This window comes from Mauremys mutica, chromosome 4 (genome assembly GCF_020497125.1).
Source record: "Mauremys mutica isolate MM-2020 ecotype Southern chromosome 4, ASM2049712v1, whole genome shotgun sequence".
NCBI lineage: Eukaryota > Metazoa > Chordata > Testudines > Geoemydidae > Mauremys > Mauremys mutica.
Window position 1 is genome coordinate 156,337,129 of NC_059075.1, and position 19,199 is coordinate 156,356,327.

General features: G+C 49.7%; 4 long non-coding RNA genes across 4 annotated transcripts; all 4 read right to left on the reverse strand.

The window, feature by feature from the left end:
• Positions 1–1,179: 1,179 nt before the first annotated feature.
• Positions 1,180–2,106, reverse strand: LOC123370254. The gene is made up of 3 exons (XR_006579332.1): positions 2,059–2,106; positions 1,632–1,747; positions 1,180–1,214 (listed from the first exon to the last, which is right to left on the reverse strand). It is a non-coding gene; the product is annotated as an uncharacterized LOC123370254 (long non-coding RNA).
• A 6,656-nt stretch (positions 2,107–8,762) lies between these two features.
• LOC123370252 lies at positions 8,763–10,625 on the reverse strand. Its single transcript, XR_006579330.1, has 3 exons — positions 10,573–10,625; positions 10,143–10,254; positions 8,763–8,831 (listed from the first exon to the last, which is right to left on the reverse strand). It is a non-coding gene; the product is annotated as an uncharacterized LOC123370252 (long non-coding RNA).
• Positions 10,626–10,764: 139 nt separating this feature from the next.
• LOC123370253 lies at positions 10,765–14,304 on the reverse strand. The gene is made up of 4 exons (XR_006579331.1): positions 14,011–14,304; positions 13,513–13,698; positions 12,858–12,983; positions 10,765–11,312 (listed from the first exon to the last, which is right to left on the reverse strand). It is a non-coding gene; the product is annotated as an uncharacterized LOC123370253 (long non-coding RNA).
• A 3,196-nt stretch (positions 14,305–17,500) lies between these two features.
• LOC123367861 lies at positions 17,501–18,892 on the reverse strand. The gene is made up of 3 exons (XR_006578630.1): positions 18,399–18,892; positions 17,760–18,116; positions 17,501–17,639 (listed from the first exon to the last, which is right to left on the reverse strand). It is a non-coding gene; the product is annotated as an uncharacterized LOC123367861 (long non-coding RNA).
• Positions 18,893–19,199: the final 307 nt, after the last annotated feature.

Here is a 19,199-nt window from a genome sequence, read left to right on the forward strand (position 1 = left end):
GAAATCTGAGGACCTTTCATGTCTGCTTAGAAGGATGTCCAGGCTCCTCAGGTCCGCATCTGCCATTTTCTCCTTCAGCTTCTGCTCCTGGACAATTCCTCTGCAAGCGCAGGAAATGAGCGAAGCAAGAGCCATCACTACACAAAATTCAATTGGTGCAGGTAATCTTGCCCTCATCCCTGCCTATCTACATCAGGCCCACTTGAAGAGAGACAGTCAACATCCACAGTCACCCCTCCACTCTAGCGCCCACTACGATGCATGATTTCCGTCCCCTCCTACTTGTTCATAGCTCCCGAGACCTAGCCTGAGGGGATGCACACATAGCACTCCTGCCCGTGCCCTATGAAGGGAGACAGCCGAGAGAGAGAGTGTGTGTTGGCCAACACAGTAGAGTAGACTAGAGAAGAAAGAGAGAGAAACAGAGGAGGAAGGCAAGCAACTCACCACCTGGAGTCATCCCTCATGGATCTAACCTTCTCCTGCCGAGGACACACCGATCCTGGCCAGAGAAATCAGCCCCTGAAAATGGGGACCGTGTCTCCCTCAAAACCACAGCTAGTCAGGAACCTTTTCTTACAAACCCACTCCACCTAACGGGGTGTGTATACTTGTAGCCAGGTGGGCCGTGAGCAGAACCCTCAGCAAAACAGATACTTATCTCAGTGATAGTAGCAGCTGTTCTGCTCCCAGATGGATGGCTCCTGCCTGGCACCAACAACGCTCGCAGTCTCGTCACTCTCACTCATAAGGGCAGTAGACTTTGACATGTGACGTCTTTTTGCTTGGTACTAAAACCAGGGGATAAAACAAGTAAGCTACCGTCTCAGTCAGAAATGTCTCGTAGGCTCTTCTTTTCCCCTCTCACGCACGGCGGGGTTCCGCCCTCTACCCATTACACCTTTAGGACTAAAAGTACAAAGCACCTCTTACAACAACACCCCACAGAGTCAGTCTGCACAGCTGACTCTGGCCCCTCCTCACCCTTAATCCCACAGAGCCCTGTACCCAACAAGAAACCACACGGTCAATGAAGAATACTACAGTGAGTACAGATGACTGAGTTCAAAGCACTGAGCCCTTACTCACAGCCAGTTATGCAGAAGGCAGAAACCTGAGGACTATTCTTATTTCCTTAGAAGGATGTCCAGGCTGCTCAGGTCCACTTCTGACATTCTCATCCGGCTGGGGCTCCTGGACGATTCCTCTGCAAACTAATAAAGCCAAGCAAGAACTGTCACTACACAGAGCTCTATGAATGCCCTCATCCCTGCTTCCCTCTCCCATCCCATCTACATCCGCTCGACTCGATGAACAGAGACTGAGTCAACATCCACAGACACTGCTTCACTCTAGCGCCCAATATCCTGAATGATTTTCATCTCCTCCTATTTGTTCATAGCTCCTGAGACCTAGCCTGTGGGGATGCACACATAGCACTCCTGCCCGTGTCCTATGAAGGGAGACAGCACAAGGAGAGGCAAGGACAGAGACAGATTGTTGGCCAACACACTAGAGAAGAGAGTGAGAGAGAGAGAGAGAGAGATAGAGAAAGAAACACAGAGAAAGGTAAAAAACTGATATGGGTCGTGAGCAGAACCCTCAGCAAAACAGACACTTATCCCACTGACAGTGGCGTCTGCTCGACCCCCACATTGACGGCTGTTGCCTGGCATGAACAATGCTCACAGGCTCGCTGCTCTCACTCACTTTCCATCGCATGAGGACAGTAGACTCTGATGTGTGACTGCTGGGTTTAGTACCAAGGAAGAAAAAAAATAAAATTACCATCTCCGTCTGCAATATCACGTAGTCTCTTCATTTCACATCTCCCGTATCCCACAGCTCTGCCCTCAACCCATCTCCCATTACTACTTTACAGCTGCAACTAGAAGAGACCCATTTTAACTGCACCCAAAATAGTCACTTTGCTCAGGAGACTCTTGTCCCTTCCCCAGCCTTAATCCCAAAGACCCTCGTACCCAACGAGGAAGCACACGGCCTATGAAGGAAACAAGAGTGAGTACAGATAAGGAATTGAAAACACTGACTTCTTACTCATAGCCAGTTATCCAGAATGCAGAAAGCTGAGGACTGTTCATGTCTCCTTAGAAGGATGTCCAGGCAGTTCAGGTCTACTTCTGCCAGCTTCTTCTCCAGCTGAGACTCCTGGACAATTCCTCTGCAAACTAATAAAGGCAAGCAAGAACTATCACTATGCCAGTGGTTCTCAACCTTTTGTACTGATGATCCCTTTTACATAGAAAGCTTCTGAGTGTGACCCTCCTCTTATAAATTAAAAACACTTTTTGTATATTCAACACCATTATAAATGCTGGAAGCAAAGTGATGTTTAGGATGGAGGATGACATTTCACAACCCCCCAAATAACAACCTTGCGGCCCCCTGATGGGACCTAAACCCCAGTTTGAGAACTCCTGCACTACATAGAGCCCAATTAAGGCCCTCTTCCCTGCGTCGCTTTCGATCTGTCTTAGCCCCACAACACCAACAGTCATCGCTCCAGTCTCGCACCGACTGCCCCGCATGATTTTCGTCCCCTCCTACTTCTTTATGGCTCCCAAGACACAACCTGTGGGGGTGCACACCTAGCTCGCCTGCCGATATCCTAAGAAGGGAGACAGCACAAGGAAAAGCAAGGACAGATTGAGAAAGAGTGTTGGCCAACACACTAGAGTAGAGAGAGAGAAACATGAGACAAAGGCAAGCAATTCTTCACCTGGACTCATTCTCCTAGATGCAACTTTCTGCTGCGTAGGACACACTGCTCCTGGCCAGAAAACTGAGCAGCCCCTAAAAATGGGGATCATCTCTCTCTCTCAAAACCACAGCTAGTCAGGAACCTTTTCTTACAAACACAGCCTCAGCAAACGGGGCATCCCTTTCAGGAGCAAGGTGGGCCGTGAGCAGAGCAATCACCCAAACAGACACTTATCTCATTGACAGTGATGACTGTTCCATTCCCCGTTGGACGGCTTTTTCAAGGCATCAATAATTCTCGCAGTCCCATCACTCTCGCTCGCTTTCCATCGCATGAGGGCAGTAGACTCTGACTTGTCACTTCTTTTCCCTTGGTACTAAATCCAGCGGAAAAACAAGTCAGTCACCATCTCAATTGGCAATATTGGGTAGCCGCTTCTTTTTGCCTCTCCCACATGGTGGGGCTCTGCCCTGAACCCTCCTCCCATCACGCCTTTCTGACTACAAGTAGAAAGCACCCCTTGCTACGACACCTGAAATAGTCACTCTGCACAGACGACTCTGGTCAGACACACCAAACCTGTGGGGAAAACACGAAGAAATTGTGCTTCTTTTTGCCTTGTAACTTACTGCTTCTTGTAGCTTTTTGCTTCCAGCAAGCACGGACAAGGAGGAGCAAAGGGGACGGCTAGTTGAGGTGCACAGCGGGCCCACCACAGTCCCAGACTGCACGCCAGGGGAGATCTACTCATTGAGTGTTGGGGTTCTTAGGGATTGGCTTGTTTTGGCCTTGTTTTCAAATGGCTTTATCTTGATTTTTGGCTTATTGTCAAAGTCGGGGTGCTTATTTCCACAGTGAAAGTTAGCAATTGTGACTCTGGTCCCTTCCCCAGCCTTAATCCCAAAGAGCCCCACACCCAACAAGGAAGCAAACAAAGTGTGAAGAAAATCACAGCAAGTACAGATGAGGAATTCCAAGCACTGACCACTTACCCACAGCCAGTTATGCACGAGGCAGAAAGCTGAGGACTGTTCATGTCTCCTTAGAAGAATGTCCAGGCTCCTCAGGCCCATGTCTGCCAATTTCTCCTCCGGCTGCTGCTCCTGGACAATTCCTCTACAAGTGCAGCAAATAAGCCAACCAAGAGCCCTCACTACAAAAAATTCAATTGGTGCATGAAATCTTGCCCTCATCCCTGCCTCCCACATCAGCCCCACTAGAGCAGAGACTCAGTCAACACTCACAGTCACCGCTTCACTCTAGCGCCCACTGCCCTGCATCATTTCGGTCCCCTACTTGTTCATAGCTCACAAGACCTAGCCTGTGGGGATGCACACCTAACACACCTGCCCGTGTCCTACGAAGGAAGACAGCACAAGAAGAGGCAAGGACAGAGAGAGAGAGTGTGAGACAGACAGACAGAGTGTGTGTTGGCCAACACATTAGAGGAGAGAGAGAGAAAAAACGTGGGAGGGAGTCAAGAAACTCACCAGCTGGAGTCATCCCCCTGGATCTAATATGCTGCGGAGGACACACTGGTCCTAGCCAGAGACATGAGCAGCCCCTGAAAATGGGGACATCGTCTCCCTTGTAACCACAACTAGTCAGGAACCTTTTCTTACAAACCCAGCCCCAGCTAACGGGGCGTCCCTACCGGGAGCAAGATGGGCCTTGAGCAGAGCGATCACCAAAGAAGACACTTATCTCATTGAGAGTGGTGGCGGCTCCGCTCCCAGATGGACGCCTTCTGTGTCGCATCAACAACGCTTGCAGACTCATCGCTCTTGCTCTCTTTCCATTGCACGAGGGCAGTAGACTCTGGCCTGTAACTTCTTTTCTCTTGCTACTAAACCCAGCACAAGGGGGAAAAACAAATCAGTTACGCTTTCAGTCAGCAACTTTGGATAGGCTTATTTTCCCCTCCCGCACACAGTGGGGCTCCGCCCTCAACCCTATTCCCATTACACCGGTAGGACTGCAAGTAGAAAGCACCCCTTGCAACGACACCCGAAATAGTCACTTTGCACAGCAGACTCTGGTCACACACACACCAAATCTCAAGGGGGAAAATAAAACATACAAATCGGGCTTGGTTTTGGCCTGTAACTTATTGCTCGTTGTAGCTTGCTACTTCTGGCAAGCAGGGGCAAAGGGGGGAAAGAGAGTCAGGGATGCACAGCGGACCCACCACATTCCCAGACTGCACGCCAGGAGAGATCTAGTCATTGAGTGTTGGGGTTCTTCAGAAGTGGCTTGTTTTGGCCTTATTTGAAATAGGATTAGCTTGATTTTTGGAATATTGTGAATTCAGGGTTCTTATCTACCCAGTGAAAGTTGGCAAGTATGACTCTGGTCTCTTCCCCAGCCTTAATCCCACAGTGCCCCATACTAAACAAGGAAGGAAATGGCCTATGAAGAAAATTACAGTGAGTACAAAAGTTCCAAGCACTCACTGCTTACTCACAGCCAGTTAGGCAGAAGGCAGAAACCTGAGGACTGTTAAGGTCTCCTCAGAAGGATGTCCAGGCTGCTCACATCCACTTCTGCATATTCTCGTTCGGTGAGGGCTCCTGGATGATTCCTCTGCAAACTAATAAAGTCAAGTAAGTACCATCACTACACACAGCACTACTGGTGCATTTAATCTTGCCCTCATCCCTGCCTCCCTCTCCCATCCCATCTACATCCGCTCGACTCCATGAACAGAGACTGAGTCAACATCCACAGACACCGCTCCACTCTAGCGCCCAATACCCTGCATGATTTTCATCTCCTCCTATTTGTTCATAGCTCCCGAGATCTAGCCTGTGGGGATGCACACCTAGCACTCCTATCCGTGTCCTATGAAGGGAGACAGCACAAGAAGAAGCAAGGACAGAGACAGAGTGAGAGACAGACAGACAGAGTGTGTGTTGGCCAACACATTAGAGGAGAGAGAGAGAGACAAAGAAAAAAACATGGGAGGGAGTCAAGAAACTCAAGAGCTGGAGTCTTCCCCCTGGATCCAACCTTCTGCTGCAGAGGACACACCTCTCCTGGCCAGAGAAATGACCAGTCCCTGAAAATGAGGACCTTGTCTCCTTCATAACCACTAGTTAGGAACCTTTTCTTACAAACCCAGACCTTGCTAATGGGGTGTCCCTACCAGGAGCTGAGCTGTGAGCAGAGCAATCACCAAACCAGACACTTATCTCAGTGACAGTGGCCTCTGCTCGGCTCCCAGATGGACGGCTCTTGCCTGGCATGAACAATGCTCACAGGCTCGCTGCTCTCACTCACTGTCCATCGCATGAGGGCAGTAGACTCCGACGTGTGACTTCTTTTTCCTTGGTACTAAACCCAGCAGAGGGGAGAAAAGCAAAAAAAGAAAACAGCATCTCTGTCTGCAATGTCGCGTAGTCTCTTCATTTTACAGCTCCTGTATCCCACGGTTCTGCCCTCAACCCATCTCCCATCACTACTTTACACTTGCAACTAGAAGGGACCCATTGTAACTGCACCCAAAATAGTCACTTTGCTCAGGAGACTCTTGGCCCTTCCCCCACCTTAATGCCAAAGAGCCTCATGCCCAACGAGGAAGCACACGGCATGTGAAGAAAAGTACAGCAAGAACAGATGAGGAATTCAAAGCACCGACAGCTAACTCACAGCCAGTTATATGGGAAGCAGAAAGCCGAGGACTGTTAGTGTCTGCTCAGAAGGATGTTCAGTTTCCTCATGTCCACATCTGCCAACCTCTCCTCTGGCTACGGCTCCTGGGAAATTCCTCTGGAAGTGGATCTGCAAAAGCCAAGCATGAGCCATCACTACACACATCTCTATTGATGCTTGAAATCTTGCCCTCATCCCTGCCTCCCTCTTCCAGCCCATCTACATCTACCCCACTTGATGAACAGAGACCAAGTTAACACTGACAGTCACCCCTCCACTCCCGCGCCCGCTACCTTGCACAATTTCCTCCCCTCCTACTTCATCATGGCTCCCGAGACCTACCCTGTGGGGGTGCACACCGAGCACACGTGCTCGTGTCGTACGAAGGGAGACAGCACAAGGAAAAGCAAGGACAGAAAGAGAAAGGGTGTGTGTTGGCCAACGTACTGGAGAAGAGAGAGAGAGAGAGAGAGAGAGAGAGAGAGAGAGAGAGAGAAAGAAAACACAGGAGGAAGGCAAGCAACTCGCCACCTGGAATCAACCTCCTGGATCCAACTTTTTCTGCAGAGGACACAGCGCTTGTGAACAAAGAAATGAGCAGCCCCTGAAAATGGGGACCTTGTCTCCTTCAGAACCACACCTAGTCAGCAATATTTTGTTACAAACCCAGTCCCAGCTAATGGGGCATTTGTATCTGGATTCAGGTGGGCAGTGAGCAGAGCAATCACCAAAACAGATACTTATCTCATTGACAGTGGCGGCTGCTCCGCTCCCAGCTGGACGGCTCTTGCCTGGCATCCAAAATGCTTGCGATCTCGTCGCTCTCACTCGCTTTCCGTATCGTGAGGTGAGCCGACGCTGACCCTCCACTTCTTTTCTCTTGGTCCTGAACCCAGCACAAGGGGGTGGAGGAGAAACAAACGAGTTAGCATCTCAGATGGCAACATCACATAAGTTCTTCTCCCATTTACCACACCCCAGACCTCCACCCATAACCCTTCTTCCGTTACGCCTTCAGGACCACAACTAGAAAGCAGCCTGTTGCACGTACACTCAAAATAGCCACTCTGCACAGGAGACTTGTGCCTTTCCCTCCTCTTAACCCCACAGAGCCATGTACCCGACCAGGAACAAAACTGGAGCGAGAACAGGTGAGGAATTCGAAGCACCGACCGCTTACTCACAGCCAGTTATGTGGAAGGCAGAAAGCTGAGAACTGTTAATCTGTGCTTAGAAGGATGTCCAGGCTGCCCAGGTCCGCTTCTGCTAGTTTCTCCTCCTGCTGCTGCTCCCCGATGATTTCTCTGCAAGTGCAGCAAATAAGCCAAGCAAGAGCCATCGCTACACAAAATACAATTGATGCGTGAAATCTTGCCCTCATCCCTGCCTCCCTCTCCCATTCCATCCACATCAGCCCCACTAGAGCAGAGACTCAATCAACACCCACAGTCACCGCTCCACTCTAGTGCCCACTGCCCTGCATCTTTTCGGTCCCCTACTTGTTCATAGCTCTGTCACGGAGTGTGGGGGAGTCCGGCCCTGCACCCCTCTTCCTGGTCTCACAGTGACTCTCAGCCAGCGAGTAAAACAGAAGGTTTATTGAACAACAGGAACACAGGATACAGCCCAGCTTGGGTTCAGAGCCAGGACCCCCAATCTGGCCTTTCTGGGGGGTTCAGGGTGCTTAGATCCCAGCCTAGGATCCCCTGAGACCCACCACCCAGCTCCCAAACCGAAAAACTGATTCCACTTTCCCCCCTCCCTTTGTCTAGCTACAGCCAGAGGTGAGACCTCCCCTCCCCCAGCCAGGCTCATGTTACAGCTGCATACCTGTCTCTGCCTACCAAGCACACAGAGGGTCCCTGCTCTCACCTACCAACCACACAAACCTCCCTATTCCATCACAAGCTCACAAGACCTAGCCTGTGGGGATGCACACCTAACACACCTGCCCGTGTCCTACGAAGGGAGACAACACAAGGAGAGGCAAGGACAGAGAAAAAGAGAGAGAGAGAGAGAGAGAGAGACAGTGTGTGTTGGCCAACACATTAGAGGAGAGAGAGAGAAAAATGTGGGATGGAGTCAAGAAACTCAACAGCTGGAGTCATCCTCCTCGATCCAACCTTCTGCTGCGTAGGACACACTGTTTGTGGATAGAGAAAAGACCAGCCCCTGAAAATGGGGACCTTGTCTCCCTCGTAACCACAGCAGGTCAGGAATCTTTTCCTACAAACCGAGCCCCAGCTAATGACAAGTCTCAGCCTGGAGGCAGGTGGGCCGTTACCAGAGTCCTCCCCAAACGAGACACTTATCTCACTGATGGTGACGGCTGCTCCACTCCCAGATCGACGGCATCGCCATAGGCTGGCATCGACAACGCTTGTCGTTTCCCGGCTCTTGGTGCTTTCCATCTCACAACGGGGGTGGGCTCTTACCCTTCACTTCTTTCTCCGTGGTACTAAGCACAACAAAAGAGGGAAAAACAGAAGTTATCAGAATCTGCAGTGTTGTGTACGTGGTTGTTCTCCCATCTCCCATTACACCTTTATAGCTCCATGGAGTCATGAAGAATCCCCTAGCTACCACCTGAGCTGGAACAAGAGCTGTACCAGGGAAAGAATTGTGCCCAAGCCTGGATGGGGTCCAGTCTGAGGAAAAAACTTACTGAAGCATCTCTGAGGGTGAGATTATCTGTGTTCAGTTTGATTAGACATAGATTTGCGCTTTTTAATTCGCTTGGTGACTCACTTTGTTCTGTCTGTTACTATTTGGAACCACTTAAATCCTACTTTCCGTATTGATAAAATCACTTTTTACTTATTAATTAACCCAGAGTTAACCTGGAGGGGGGGCAAACAGCTGTGCATCTCTCTATCAGTGTTATAGAGGATGAACTATTTTTGAGTTTACTCCCTATAAGCTTTATGCAGGGTAAAACGGATTTATTTGTGTGTGTACACCATTGGGAGTTGTGCATCTGAGTGCTAAAGACAAGCACACTTCTGTGAGCTGTTGTTTTCAGGGAAACCTGCAGCTTTGGGGCAAGTAATTCAGACCTTAGGTCTATGTTGGAGCAGATGGGAGTATCCGGCTCAGCAAGAGAGGGTGCTAGAGTCCTGAGCTAGCAGGGAAAGCAGGGGCAGAGGTAGACTTGGCACATCAGTTGGCAGCTCCCGGGGGTGGTGTCTGTGATCCAACCCGTCACAGGGGCCGTCACTGCCCAAAGTTCTATTGGTGTGTGAGATGCCGCCCTCCCTCTCCCACACATCAGCCCCACTTGATGAACAGAGTCAGAGTCAACTCCCACAGTCACCCCCACCACTACCAATGGAGGATCTAGTACCCATCATGCTTCTCTTCCCTCTCCCAATGCCCCAGTGGGATGCAGGCTCTCCAGCCCTAGACTGTGAGCATCCACCATTGCCCATGTTCTATGCAAGGAGACAAGGAGAGAGACAGAAAGAGAGCGCGCACCTGTTGGCCAACATATGAGAGCAGAGATACACGTACAGGAAGGAGGCAAACTCAGCACCTGTAGTCACCTTCCTGGCTCTCCACAAAGAGAGTTATCGCACTTTGGGAAGACTCCATAGCACCTGACAATTCCTTGAGAGGGCACAAAGCATTCCCCCGAGCTTATCGTGCCCCCGTGAGATGCTGAGGCTTTTCCTCAGGGGCCCTCCCCATACTCACAAATTCTCTCCACTGAGAAGAGTATTTGCAGCCCTCCCTCAATACTGAACTTCAGCAAGTTTCCATTTGCTCTTACTCTGCAGATCATTGTCCGGCTTCCATCCCTAGGGATGGGCTCCGGGTGGCTGTTCCTTCCTTGGTCTCTGCCACAGGTTGGCCGATCTCTCATCTGACCAATCTCAGTACGACTGAAAAGAAAGAGAGAGAGAGAACACTTGTAAGCTAGGTCACCACTTGTGCATGGAAGAACAACGGAGACACACGTCACTGGCTGCTGCTCCCTCCTTTATTCTTCTTCACCTTACCCAGGCCTAAAATACTCACCACTCCTAAGGAGCTACAGCCCTCCAGGAAAGGGACAATCCCAGACCACTGCCAGCCACAGGCAGAGCTGGACCTTCCCCAGGACCCATCCCATGGATAGGAGAAGCATCTCTCTGCTCTCCACGAGGCACCTCACTATGCAGATACTGGATAGAGAAATATCATTTCACAAAAACACGCACCTGCTCCTCCAACATTACAAGAGCGCTCCTCGGCTCCACTGCAAAGCGAAACAGTTAGATTGTGCAGGTCCGCTTCCTGCAGATGCTCCGCTGCCCTCTGCAAGAACAGCAAACCACCTATGGAAGAGCCATCACTGCCAAAAACACTACAGGTGCACAAGACCTTCCAGTACCTGCCTCTACTCTCACACCCACTTCCCTGCATTATTTTCGTCCTCTCCTACTTCGCCATGCTTCCCGAGACCTGGCCTCTGGGGATACACAGCTAACTCACCTGCCTGTGTGCAATGAAGTGAAACAGCAGAAAAAGAGGCAAGGACAGACTGACAGAGTGTGTTGGCCAACACTAGAGAAGAGAGAGAGAGAGAGTAACACGGGAGGAAGGCAAGCAACTCGCCACCTGGAACCTACCTTTTCTGCAGAGGACACATCTCTTGTCAGCAGAGAAATGAGCAGACCCTGAAAATGGGGACCCAGTCTCCCTCATAACCACAGCTAGTCATGAACATTTTGTTACAAACCCAGGCCCAACTAACAAGACGTCCCTACCTGGAGCCAGGTGGGCCGTGAGCAGAGCTCTCACCAGAACAGACACTTATCTCACTGACAGCAGTAGCTGCTCCGCTCCCAGATGCATGCCTAATGCTTGATTTTGACAATGCTCGTGGTCTCGTCACTCTCGCTCACTTTCCATCGCATGAGGACAGTAGACTCTGACCGTGACTTCTTTTTCCTTGGTACTAATCTCAGCAGAGGGAGGGAAACAAAAAAAAAATTAGCATCTCCAACTGCAATGTCACGTAGTCTCTTCATTTCACGTCTCCCGTATCCCAGCCCTCAACCCATCTCCCTTTACTACTTTACAATTGCAACTGGAAGGCACCCATTGTAAAGGCACCCATAAAAACATAAGAATGGCCAAACTGGCTTAGACCAAAAGATCCATCCAGCCCAGTATCCTGGCCATTGCCAGGTGCCCCAGAGGGAATTAACCCAACGGGTAATTATCAAGTGATCTCTCTCCTGCCATCCATCTCCACCCTCTGAAAAACAGAGGCTAGGGACATCATTCCTTACCCATCCTGGCTAATAGCCATTAATGGACCTAACCTCTATGAATTTATCCAGTTCTCTTTTAAACCCTGTTATAGTCCTGGCCTTCACAAGTTCCACAGATTGACTGTGCGCTGCGTGAAGAAGAACTTCCTTTTATTTATTTTAAGCCTGCTGCCCATTAAATTTCATTTGGTGGCCCCTAGTTCTTATATTATAGGAAGTAAACTTATTTTTCCTTGTTCACTTTTTCCACACCTCTCGTGATTTTATATACCTCTATCATATGCCCCCTTAATCTCCTCTTTTCCAAGCTGCAAAGTCCTAGCCTCTTTAATCTCTCCTCATATGGGATCCATTCTGAACCCCTAATCATTTTAGTTGCCCTTCTCTGAACCTTTTCTAATGCCAGTATATCTTTTTTGAGATGAGGAGACCACATCTATACCCAGTATTCAAGATGTGGGAGTACCATGGATTTATATAAGGACAGCAAGATATTCTCTGCCTTATTCTCTATTCCTCTTTTAATGATTCCAAACATCCTGTTTGCTTTTTTGACTGCCGCTGCACACTGCGTGGACATCTTCGGAAAACTATCCACGATGACTCTAAGATCTCGTTCCTGATTAGTTGTAGCTAAATTAGCCCCCATCATATTTTATGTATAGTTGGGGTTGTTTTTTCCAATGTGCATTACTTCACATTTATCCACATGAAATTTCATTTGCCATTTTGTTGCCCAATCGCTTAGTTAAATCCAATGAACACTGAATAACTTCAAAAAGTTCCCATAAACTATCTTGAGCAATTTAGTATCATCTGCAATCTTTGCCACCTCACCTTTCTCCAGATTATTTATGAATAAATTGAATAGGATTTGTCCTAGCATTGACCCTTGGGGAACACAACTAGTTACCCCTCTCCATTCTGAAAATTTACCATTAATTCCTACCCTTTGTTCCCTGTCTTTTAAGCAGTTCTCAATCCATGAAACGATCTTCACCAAAGGCTCATATGAAAATAAAGTTATCACTGGAAAAGGGTGAAGGACCTTATCAAAGGCTTTCTGGAAATCTCTTTGTCCCAAAATAGTCACTTTGTTCAGGAGATTCTTGTCCCTTCCCCAGCCTTAATCCCAGAGTCTCATAACAAACGAGGAAGCACACGGCCTGTGAAGAAAACTACAGCGAGCAGAGGTGAGGAATTGAAAGTGCTCCTCTCTTACTCACAGGCAGTTATGCAAAAGGCAGAAAGATGAGGAATATTCATGTCTCCTTAAAAGGATGTCCAGGCTGCTGAGGTCCACTTCTGCATATTCTCGCCCGGCGAGGGCTCCTGGATGATTCCTCTGCAAACTAATAAAGTCAAGTAAGTATCATCACTACACAGAGCTCTATTAGTGCATTTAATCTTGCCCTCATGCCCGCCTCCCTCTCCCATCCCATCTACATCAGCCCCACTTGATGAACAGTAACCAAGTCAACATCGACAGTCTACACTCCACTCTAGTGCCCACTACTCTGCATGATTTTCATCCCCTCTTTCTTGTTCATAGCTCCCGACACCTAGCCTGTGGGGATGCACACGTAACACACCTGCCCGTGCGCTATGAGGGGAGACAGCACAAGGAGAGGCAAGGACATAGACAGAGAGAAAAAGTGTTGGCCAACACACTAGAGAAGAGACAGAGAGAGAAAGAGCAAGGCAAGAAACTCACCAGCTGGATTCATCCCCCTGGATCCAACCTTCTGCTGCAAAGGACACACTGCTTGTCAACAGACCAATAACCAGCTCCTGAAAATGGGGACCTTGTCTCCCTCATAACAGCAGCTAGTCAGGAATCTTTTCTTACAAACCCAGGCCCAGCTAATGGGGCATCCCTACCTGGAGCCAGGTGGGCCATGAGCAGATCCCTCACCAAACCAGACATTTATCTCACTGACAGCGGTGACTGCTCCGCTCCCAGATGTACAGCTAATGCCTGATTTCGACAATGATCGCGGTCTCGTCGGTCTCGCTTTCCTTCGCATGAGGACAGTAGACTGATACGTGACTTCTTTTCCCTTGGTACTAAACCCCGCACAAGGAGAAAAACAAGCAAGTTACCATCTCAGTAGGCAAATGTCACATTGGCTCTTCTTTTCCCCTCTCCCACACGGGGGAGCTCCACCCTCAACACTCTTCCCATTACACCTTTAGCATTACAACCAAAAAGCAGCCCTTGCAACAGCACCCGACATAGTCACTCTGCGTAGCAGACTCTGGCCCCTCCCCAGCCTTAATACCACAGAGCCCCACACCCAACAAGGAGACACACGGCCTGTGAAGAATACTACACCGAGTATAGATGAGGTATTCCACTGGCACCGACCGCTTACTCACAGCCAGTTATGCAGGAGGCAGAAAGCTGAGGTCTGTTCATGTCTGCTTAGAAGGATGTTCAGGTCCACTTTTGAGAGTCTCTCCTCCAGACAGCACTCCTGGACAATTCCTCTGCCAGTGCAGTAGCAAAAGCCAAGGATGAGTCAGCATTACACAAAGCTCTGAAGGTATGTGAAATCTTGCCCTAATCTCTGCCTCCCTCTCTCATTTGGTCTACATCAGCCCCAGGCGATGATTAAAGACCAAGTCAACACCCACAGGCACTGCTCCACTGTGGCACCCACTAATGGGCATGATTTTCATACCCTCCTAATTTTTCATGGGTCCCAAAGACGTAGACTGTGCGGATGCACACCTAGCACCCTTTTCCCGCGTCCTACGTAGGGAGACGGCACCAGGAAAGGCAAGGAAGGGAGAATGAAAGAGCGAGAGTGTTGGCCAACACAATAGAGAACACAGAGAAACATGGGAGGAAGGCAAGTAACTCGACACCTGGAGTCATCCTCTAGATGCTACCTTCTGCTGCGTAGGTCACACTGCTCCTGACCAGAGGAATCATCAGCCCCTGAAATTGGGAACCTTGTCTCTCTTACAACCACAGCTAGTCAGGAACCTTTTCTTACAAACCCAGCCCTAGCTAACGGGGCATCCCTACCAGCATCAACGTGGGCCATGAGCCGAGCCCTCACCAAAACAGACACTTATCTCACTGACAGCGACGGCGCTTCTGCTGCCAGATGGACAGCTTTTGCGTGGCATCAACCATGCTCACGGTCTCATCGCTCTCGCTCGCTTTCCATCACATGAGGGCAGTAGACTGGCAAATGACTTCTTTTTCTTTGGTATCAAATCCAGCAGAGGAGGGAAAAACAAAAAAATATAGCATCTCCATCTGCAATGTCGCATAGTCTCTTCATTTCCCATCTCCCGTATCCAGGGCTTCACCCTCAACCCATCTCCCATTACTGCTTTACAACTGCAAGTCGAAGATACCCATTGTAACGGCACCCAAAATAGTCACTTTCTCAGGAGACTCTGGCCACTCCCTAGCCTTAATCCCACAGAGCCTTGTACCCAACGAGGAAGCACACGGCCTGTGAATAAAAGTACAGCGCTTACTCACAGCCATTTATGCAGGAGGCAGAAAGCTGAGGACTGTTCATGTCTGCTTAGAAGAATGTTCAGGCTGATCAGGTTCACTTCTGAGAGTCTCTCCTCCAGGTAGGGCCCCTGGACAATTCCTGTACCAGCGCAGCTGCAAAAGCCACGCATGATCCAGCATTACACAGTTGTGAAGGTGTGTGAAATCTTGCCCTCATCTCTCGCTCCCTCTGCCATTCCATTTACATCAGCCCCACCTGATGAACACAGATCGACTTAAAACCGACAGTCTCCAATCCACTCTCATCCCTTCTACCCCACATAATTTTTGTCCCCTCCTACTTCATCATTACTCCCGAGACCCAAGCCTGTGGGGAGCACACCTAGCACACCTGCCCATGTGCCATGAAGCAAGACAACGCAAAATGAGGCAAGGACAGATTTAGAGAGAGTGTGTTGGCCAACACACAGAGAAAAGAGAGAGAGAGAGAGAGAGAGATTAACACGGGAGGAAGGCAAGCAACTCCTCACCTGGAATCATCCTCCTGGATCCAAGCTTTTCTGCAGAGGACACACCGCTTGTGAATGGAGAAATGAGCTGATGCTGAAAATGGGGACCTTGTCTCCCACATATCCACAGCTCATTTTGTTACACACCGAGCCGTAGCTAACTGGGCATCCGTACCTGAAGCCAAGTGAGAAGTGAGCAGAGCCCTCACCTAACAAGACACTTATCTCACTGACAGTGACGGCTACTTGGCTCCAAGCTGGACGGCTCTTGCCTGGCATCAGTAATGTTCCCTGTCTCCCCGCTCTTACTTGCTTTCCATCGCATGAGGGGAGCAGACTCTGACCCTCCACTTCTTTTCCCTTGGTACTAAACCCACAGAGCACCGTGTTCAACGAGGAAATTCACAGCCTCTGAACCAAACTGAAGCGAGTACAGATGAGGGATTCCAAACACCGACTGCTTAATTAGAGTCACATGCTTAACAGCCTCACCTGAGTCTTAGCAGGTTAATTGGAGTCAGGTGTTCTCATTAGCCTGGAGCAGCCCCTGCTCTGGTCACTCAGGGAACAAAACTACTTATCCAGTGGCAGGTTTATTTCCCTTCTACTACTCTGCTGTTCCCAACTGGCCTGGGTCTATCACAGCAGATACTGGATAGAGTGAGATTTCACAAACACACACACCTGCTCCTTGAATATCACGACAGCACTCCTTAGTTCCACTGCCAAGTGAAAAACATCTAGATTGTGCAGGTCTGGTTCCTCCTGATGCTTCTCCTCTGTCTGGGGCAGCTCCATTCGACTTGAGCGGGCCTCTGCAAGAACAGCAAACCATCTATGGAAGAGCTATCACTGTCCAACATGCTACTGTGCTAGATATTTTACAATACCTGCCTCCACTCTCACACCCACGACCCCACATGATTTTCATCCCCTCCTACTTCTTCCTGGCTCCCGAGACCTAGCCTGTGGGGATCCACACCTACCCGTGTCCTATAAAGGGAGAAAGCACAGGGAGAGGCAAGGACAGACAGAAAGAAAGAGAGCGTGTGTTGGCCAACACAGTACAGAAAAGAGAGAGAGAGAGAGAGAGAGGGAGAGAAACACAGGAGAAGAGGAAGGAACTCGCCAGCTCGAGGCATCCCCCTGGATCCAACCTTCTCTTGCGGAGGACACACTGCTTGTGGATGGAAAAATGAGCAGCTCCTGAAAACGGGGACCTTGTCTCCCTCGTATCCACAGCTAGTCAGGAACCTTTTCTTACAAACCCAGCCCCAGCTAACAGGATGTCTCTACCTGGAGTCAGATCGGCTGTGAGCAGAACCCTCAGCAAAACAGACACTTATCTCAGTGACAGTAGCATCTCCTCGGCTCCCAGATGTACGGCTCTTGCCTGGCCTGAACAATGCTCACAGGCTCGCTGCTCTCACTCACTTGCCATTGCATGAGGGCAGTAGACTCTGACGTGTGACTACTTCTTCCTTGGTACTAAACCCAGCAGAGGGGAGAAAAAGAAAAAAAATAGCATTTCCGTCTGCAATGTTGCGTAGTCTCTTCATTTCACATCTCCTGTATCTCACAGCTCCGCCCTCAAACCATCGCCCATTACTACTTTACACCTGCAACTAGAAGGGACCCATTTTAACTGCACCCAAAATGGTCACTTTGCTCAGGAGACTCCTGTCCCTTCCCCAGCCTTAATACCACTGTGCCCGGTACCCAACAAGGAAGCACATGGCCTGTGAAGAAAACTACAGCAAGTACAGATAAGGAATTGAAAGCACTGAGCGCTTACTCACAGGCAGTTGTTCAGAAGGCAGAAAGCTGAGGACTGTTCATGTCTCCTTAGAAGGATGTCTTCCTCTCCCTTGTCATCTACCTGAGCCCGACTCGATGAACAGAGATGAGTAATCAGAGTCACCGCACCACTGCCCCTCATGATTTTTCTCCGCTCTTCCTTCTCCATGGCTCCCAAGACCTAGCCTGTGAGGATGCACACCAAGCACCCTGCCCGTGTCCTATGAAGGGAAATGGCGCAAGAAAAGGTAAGGAGAGAGAGAGAGGGTGTGTGTTGGCCAACATACTAGACGACAGACAGAGAGAAAGAGAAAAACACGGGTGGAAGGCAAGCAACTCACCACCTGCAGTCATCCTCCTGGATCCAACCTTCTACTGCAGAGAACTCGCCACTCCTGGCCAGAGAACTGAGCAGCCTCTGAAAATGGGGACCTTATGCCCTTCATAACTACAGCTAGTCAAGAACATTTTCTTACAAACCCAGCCCCAGCTAATGTGGCATCCCTACCAGGAGCAGGGAGGGCCGTGAGCAGAGCAATCACCAAAACAGACACTTCTCATTGAGAGTGGTGGCTGTTCCACTCCCAGTTGGACGGCTTTTGCGTGGCATCGACAATACTCGCAGTGTCATCGCTCTCCTTCACTTTCCATCGCATGAGGGCAGTAGATTCTGGCACGTGACTTATTTTCCCTTGGTACTAAACCCAGCACAAGGGGAGAAAACAGATCAGTTACCACCTTAGTTCATAATGTCTTCTAGGCTCTTCCCTTCAACTCTCCCGCATGGCAGGGCTCCGCCCTCAACCCTCTTCCCGTTACACCTTTAGCATTGCAACCAAAAGCACCCCTTGCAACGGCACCCGACATAGTCACTCTGCACAGCAGACTCTGGCCCCTCCCCAGCCTTAATACCAATGAGGAAGCACACGGGCTGTGAAGAATACTACAGTGAGTACAGATGAGGATTTCAAAGCACTGACCTCTTACTCACAGCCAGTTAAACGGGAGGCAGGAAGCGGAGGACTATTCATGTCTCCTTAGAAGAATGTCCAGGCTGCTCACGTCCACTTCTGCATATTCTCACCCAGCTAGGGCTCCTGGATGATTCCTCTGGAAACTAATAAAGCCAAGCAAGTACCATCACTACACAGAGTTCTATTGGTGTATTTAATCTTGCCCTCATCCCTGCCTCCCTCTCTCATCCCATCTCAATCCGCCCGACTCGATAAACAGAGACTGAGTCAACATCCACAGACACCACTCCACTCTAGCGCCCACTGTCCTGCATGATTTTCATCCCCTCCTACTTGTACATAGCTCCTGAGACCTAGCCTATGGGGATGCAAACCTAGCACTCCTGCCTGTGTCCTACGAAGGGAGACAGCACAAGAAGAGGCAAGGACAGAGAGACAGACAGAGTGTGTGTTGGCCAACACAGAGGAGAGAGAGAGAAAAACATGGGAGGGAGTCAAGAAACTCACGAGCTGGAGTCATCCCCCTGGATCCAACCTTCTGCAGCAGAGGACACACTGCTTGTGGACAGAAAAATGACCAGCCCCTGAAAATGGGGACCTTGTCTCCCTCGTAACTACAGCTATTCAGGAACCTTTTCCTACAAACTCAGCCCCAGCTAATGACAAGTCCTGGCCTGGAGGCAGGTGGGCCATTACCAGACTCCTCACGAAACCAGACACTTATCTCACTGATGGTGACATCTGCTCCACTCCCAGCTTCATGGCATCTGCATAGCCTGGAATCAACAACGCTCACTGTCTCACGGC